This window comes from Mesoplodon densirostris, chromosome 20, assembly GCF_025265405.1.
Source record: "Mesoplodon densirostris isolate mMesDen1 chromosome 20, mMesDen1 primary haplotype, whole genome shotgun sequence".
Taxonomy (NCBI): Eukaryota; Metazoa; Chordata; class Mammalia; order Artiodactyla; family Ziphiidae; genus Mesoplodon; species Mesoplodon densirostris.
The window spans coordinates 23333380-23339379 of NC_082680.1; the positions used below are offsets into that span (position 1 = coordinate 23333380).

General features: G+C 53.9%; 1 protein-coding gene across 1 annotated transcript in view; it reads left to right on the forward strand.

Moving 5' to 3' along the window:
* The window catches only part of RBPMS (RNA binding protein, mRNA processing factor), a 187452-nt gene extending 183671 nt beyond the window's left edge, over window positions 1-3781 (forward strand). Inside the window, exon 8 of the mRNA XM_060086101.1 lies at window positions 3693-3781. The gene's annotated coding sequence lies outside the window, so the exon portion shown is untranslated. The remainder of the gene's footprint in view (window positions 1-3692) is intronic.
* Window positions 3782-6000: the final 2219 nt, after the last annotated feature.

A 6000-nucleotide genomic window follows, 5' to 3' on the forward strand; every position in this document is an offset into this window, starting at 1 on the left:
CAACGGGAGAGGCCGCAACAGTGAGACGCCTGTGTACCGAAAAAAAAAAAAAGTGTGAAACTAGGCCTGTGCCCCCGAAGAGCTTCAGTTCTAAGGGGCAAAAGCCTTGGACACACATTTTATTTTTTTTTTATTTTTATTTTTTTGCGGTATGCGGGCCTCTCACTGCTGTGGCCTCTCCCGTTGCGGAGCACAGCCTCCGGATGCGCAGGCCCAGCGGCCATGGCTCACAGGCCCAGCCGCTCCGCGGCATATGGGATCCTCCCAGACCGGGGCACGAACCCGTATCCCCTGCATCGGCAGGCGGACTCTCAACCCCTGCGCCACCACGGAGGCCCTAGACACACATTTTAAAGAGAAAGGAGAATTATTGCCCAGGATGCGCCAAAGGAGGTGGGTGTGCGTGCGGACCGCCATCAGCGGCATAAGTAAGACCACCCAAAGGGTGGTCGTCAGAGGGGTGGGTGTTACGTTTTAATTTGTTCGGCATCTTGCTTGACAGATGGTGTTCGGTCTGGTTAGAACGTGTGCACATCACTACAGAATTTTGCTAATGGTTCAGCCATGTGGCCGAGAACCCCAGAAAACAGAGTAACGATTGGCAGTGATCAGTTTCCCAGATGGGTTGAGGATAGAAAAGCATGAGCAACTCTGTAGTCTCTCCTTACAAGGAGTAAGGGTTATGCAGTTTTCCTGGTTGGGTATCCAAATGTAGTTAAATAAATCAGAAAAAAAGAGGGGAGAAAGGATGAGAGTTGGAGTGGATGTGGGAGGCTGTCCTTAAAGAACTCATGACATTTCCCGAGCTGGGGACCAAGACCACAGCACAGAAATTATAAGCACATGTAGGTACAGCCTCACCGAATTAAAGGAGAACATGGCAAGGGATAAGAATTTGAACCTGTTTGTTCCTTTTGTTTAGTTTTGGGGAGGAATGGCCTAGTCTGTCTTTGGCTGTGAGCACAAGTGCCTTGGGGATGTGGCCACGATCCGGAGAGCCCCAGCTGCTGGATGTCCAGGCAGAACTTAGAGCTTAGCAGGGAGGCAAGGGCAGAGTCTTCATGGAAGCCCAGACAGCTGCTGTGGCTTCATGCGGTCACCCCCTGCCTTCTGCCTAGAAGAGGCCCCAGGGTCCTTCCCTTTTCTTCTGTGAACCAAGGTCTTTCAGTCACACGTAAGTCCGTTGACACAATACAGATTCAGTGACCATCTGCGGGATATAAGGTACTGTTCTGGGTGTTGCATATGCAACAGTGGACAGAAGCAGACAAAACCCTTGACTTGGTGGAGCTGACATTCTGTAACAGGGAGAAAGAAGAGTAATAAAATACTAAAATAAACAGGAGGCCGGGTGGTGAGATGGGCTAATGGAAAAACGCAAATCAAGGAAAGAGGGCAAATGCGAGGGGTCAGCAGGGGCTTCCTTTACACACGGGAGCAGAGATGAAAGCTCTCCCAGATTTATATGGGGTTCTTTTTCCAGAACAGACCTCACGTTACTCAAGCTTAGGGAACAGGTTAATGTCTCTGTTCCTCTTCTTCTTGCCTCCCTTTTGCTACATCCAAGTGAACAGGCTTGAGCTGGGTGGGGCTTGAAGGCAGTGCTGGCAGAAGGTGCCCGGCGGCCCGAGTGGATGAGCCCTTCCCTGAGAGGGGTCTCCGCGTGCCCTGCTTCTGATTCCCTCACCCTGAGCCCTGGGGTCTGTTTTGCTTCCTGTGTGAGTCAGAAAGTAGGGATGGGCCTGAGAACCTGCCTCCTGCCAAGCACTGGGGTGGTGGCGTCCCTTCCAGCTTTCTGCTAACCACCTCCTAGCACCTGCCATGCCACAAGCCCAGTGAAGTCAGCTGTGGCTCCCCCTTCACCCACGGTCTATTCTGCGAGTCTGGCTGAGACATGGAGGCCCCCGAGCACGTGCACCAGGGAGCTGCCTGCCCGGCCCCTGGAGGAAGGTCACAGATCGCGGCCGCATGTTAAGATCAGGACATAGAGCCTTGGCATTTGCACAGTCACAGGGCAGGGACTGCAGGGCAGGGCCACCTGCAGGAGCCAACCGTCCATTGCCATCAGCTCTCTGCGTGGCTGAGAGGAGAGGTTCAGAAGGCCGGCGTGCTCGCTGTAAAGTTAAAGTGAACGCGTTGGGGCTCCCCTTGGTGTTTTGTGTTCTTTGGGGAGTCCTCTCCCGGGGTCTCTGCAAAGCAGACTCTGGCCCACGTGTTGTCTCTGCCCACCCGGTGAGCCCGGTGTGCGGACAAGTGTTGTTGATACAGTAACTGCAAAGAGCGGCTTGCTGATAAATCCCTGGGCTCCCAGAACCCGGGCCGAGAAGCCAGGGTCCCAGGCCTCCTAACCCACCAGTCCTCAGTCCTCCCGACTAGCTTCAGCCCAGAGGCTGAGGGGAATCTGGTCATCAGTGTGATTTCCTAAACGACAGGCATCCTAAAAAGGCAGCCTTGGTCTGGCCGCCCCGGGAGGCACCCTGGGTCTGCAGGCAGGCCCTCCCTCCCGCCTTGCCTGTGCCCGGCAAGTGTGGACACGGCCGGGGAAACTTGGGTCAGATGATAGGTTTTGTTTCCAGGGGTGAACATTTATTTTTCTGTCCTCAACCCAACTTCTACCAGGAGACTAGAATCACATCTACTCATCTTTCAATGTTTTTATAGTGAAATTCTGGGGAAACCTTTTTTTTTTTTTCCTGACTCTGGGAAGAGAGATGCCCTGGGAAGGCAATCTTTTCCTTCAGCCTGCTGCATCACCCCGGAGGCCGTCTGAGCGCAGGGCACGGTCTCCCTGCAGCATCCCGGGGCAGCTTTCCACAGCACATCGTGCGCTCCTGTCCGCAGAGCCCTGTGCGCCAGAAGCAGGCTCTCTGTCCCGGGAAGGAGAGCGGTGCTTAAGACTTGAGGAACGTTAGCGGGGAATCGGGCACCGGTGTCCATGTGCTGGGCGAAGGCCTTCCTTCCTCAGCGCCAGGAATTCTTGATGAAACCAGCCAGCTCGGAGGCAGTCATGCCTGCGGGAAGAATATTTAAAATGTGTTGCTCACTGAGTGTCTGCCTCTTCCTGTCTCAGAATTCTCAGACACTGGGAATAGCAGGGTGTGTTCACAAGGGTTAGCTTTTGGGTTTTGTTTCCTAGTAGGTGCTCGGAGCAAAGTCAAGTTCATTGGTGCACGTGACAGCACGGGGTTCTCCTGGAGAGTTGCTTCTGTGGCCTTGGGCTGACCAGAGTTGTCCCTGGGGTCTGGGGCGGCCCCTGGAGTTGGTTAGGTTTCGGGCTCCTCTGGGGGGCCCTCAGATCCCGTGCCTTTCCTCTGTCTAGTCCCGGGGGACGTGTGTGCAGAGGCCCTGCCTGTCTGCCCCCGGGGGGCTTATGCCCTGGTGCTCCTGAAGGCGCACGCTTTTCTCCAGGTGCCCTCCCCACTGGGCTTGCTGCCAGGGAGTCCCTGGGAGCCACCCTCTGCTGCCGGGCACCCCGGCCCCCGAGAGCCGCCTCCCACTGGCTGCACCACGTCCCAGTGAGAGCTCTTCGTGGCACGCCTAGTCGGAGCTTGTCCTCAAGCTCAGCAGTGGAGGCCTTGGGTGCCGGTGCCTTTGCCTCGCAGCTCTTGGCCCTCGGAACAGGCCTGGGGAAGCCGGCAGCCGGGGTTGCTGTCACGGTGGGTGTTAATGGCCGATCTCTTTCTCCACCCCAGGTTCCAGGTGTGTGATGGTGGCTGCAATGTGTCTTGTGGGTATTAACGCAATCTTCAAGTGGCTACTGTTCTCGAGCTGTTCTACAAAACTGGAGCGCGCTGGTGAGTTCCAAGCTCAGAGGCTGAACGGTTCCTCCCAAGAAGCAGCGTGTCCTGGGCAGGGCACGACCGCGTGGAGTGGTGTGGTCAGGACCATCCCACCAGCATCCCCTGTGGGTGGGGCCCCTCCGGGGGCTGCGGTGGGCGCTCTGGGTTGAGACCTGCTGGTGTGGGTGCTCGGGATCGGCGTGCACTCGTCTCCTCCAGCTGCCGCCTGCTGAGGGGAAGTCGTCCCAGGGTAGCAGGTGAGCTCTGCGGGCTCTCAGAGCGCGTCACCCGGCGCTTGGTCCTCACAGCCTTGCTGGGTGAGGCTGTCAACACCTCTCATCCAGCAGCAAACGGGTATGAGATATTCCATCAAAGGGAACATATATATGAATGAAGTTTTTCCCTTGAAGCTCTAAGCCTTTTCTTTTTTAATTAACCATTTTGGTGGAAATCTTCAGATGTAGTATGTATATTCCTTTTGATCTATTAATCCAGTTACACTGAATATATAGTGCAGCCCTTTCTTGATGACTTGGAGACATTCTGATGAGCCTCTTCAGAAACAGGGCGACTGCCCCTGGGCATGACTGAATTATAATGGAGTCTAACTGGACTCCTCTAAACTGCGGGGCTTTCCCAGTGGTGAAGATTTTGGTGATGTGTCCGTCTTCTCTGTCGCTACCAGCTGTCACTGCTCAGTTCTTTCACTTCTAGCAGTAAGTGTGGTCTCAGAACGGTTGTGCAGCAGGGTTCCAGGAGGCGACCTGCCTGCTGGGCACATGTGGGGCTTCCAGTCTCTTTGGAAAGCTTGACCTAGAACAGCAGGAATGCCAGGGGCAGGCCAGCAGCAGTTATGTCCCAGCCCAAATAAGGTGGCAGATTTCATCCCTGCGAGGGGCCTATAAAGAAAAGATGAGTCATAAAGAGAACAAGATTCCTGCTAAGGGCAGAGAACCAGGCAGTTGGGCCTAGGAGGTCATTACCACATTTGGGGCATAAGTAATCTCGTGCTCAGTGCCCCCCCACCCCGAGGCGCGCGTAGTGGGCGCGTGCAGCCTGCCCACCCTGCCTGGTTGGGAAGCCAGCATCGGGTGCTTGGGGTCTTTTTTTCCCACTGACGTCTGTTTCTCACACTAACGAAACTGACCAACAGGTAGAGAGTTTTCCACATCACACAGGGCAGCCAAGAGATATCTCACTAGTTCTACAGTCTTCTAATCGATCAGGTTTTCCTTTTCTCATGGTCCTTAACAGAAGTGCCCACAGTATTCTTATGGATATTACCACTCAGTAAAACTGTTTAAAAAGACAAGATCTTGCTTTGCTTTCTCTCTTCCTCTGGGGAAATTTAAGGACCAATTAGAAGCCACCCATACAATTTTTTTAGAAGCAGGTTTAGCTTTTTTTGTTTTTTTATTTTTTTTAGTGCAGTAAATCAGCCCAGATCTCAGTAATTCGGGCACAAGCAGATGAGCCCCGTCAGGAAGCAGCAGCAGCTGGAGCGTGTGGTGACTCTGCAGACAGCGGAAGGGCCTGGTGACAAGGGGGAGGAGGACCGGGGCTCGGTGCTGGGTGGCCCGCGTGGACGGCGTCTTCAGCACCAGCCGTGTTCACAGTGGGGCTTACCAGTCCCAGGCCACCATCGGTTACAAGTGTGTGGAGGAGGCTTTCCCCTCCCCGGCTCTGAAGTCAGACAGCACTGCAGACATAGGCCTGGCCTGTGAGCAGGGAGGATCTCTGGCCCCAGGGGCGGGCCTCCTGAGGGTGAGGGCTGGCGTCCACCCAGGGCCACAGCGGGGGCGGCCAGCATGAGCTCGTGTCCATGGCCAGTGGTGCACTGGTGCAGGGCATGTATCTTTAGAATAGGGAGGAGTTTCTGACCACAGATGACTGTTCCCTGGAGACTCTATAGACTGTGAACCTTTTAAAATGTTAGTCTTTGTGTTACAAATTAGTACCAGCATTTGATTTTTTAAAAGTCAAGCTGACAGGTATAAAATGAAAACTAAACCACTCTTATTAAAAACCTTAGTCATATGATGTTGGGATTAGTATGGAAGGGAATACCTCTTACCTGACTTTTAGTAAAAATGAATAAATGTTAGAAAAACTCTTGGGGAAGAAATCATTAGTAAATAGGTCAAGTATAGATACAAATGGATTGGGGGAAAACAGAAAGAGGATTTTCTTCTTGCTGGGAGAAGACACTCACAAGGCGCTT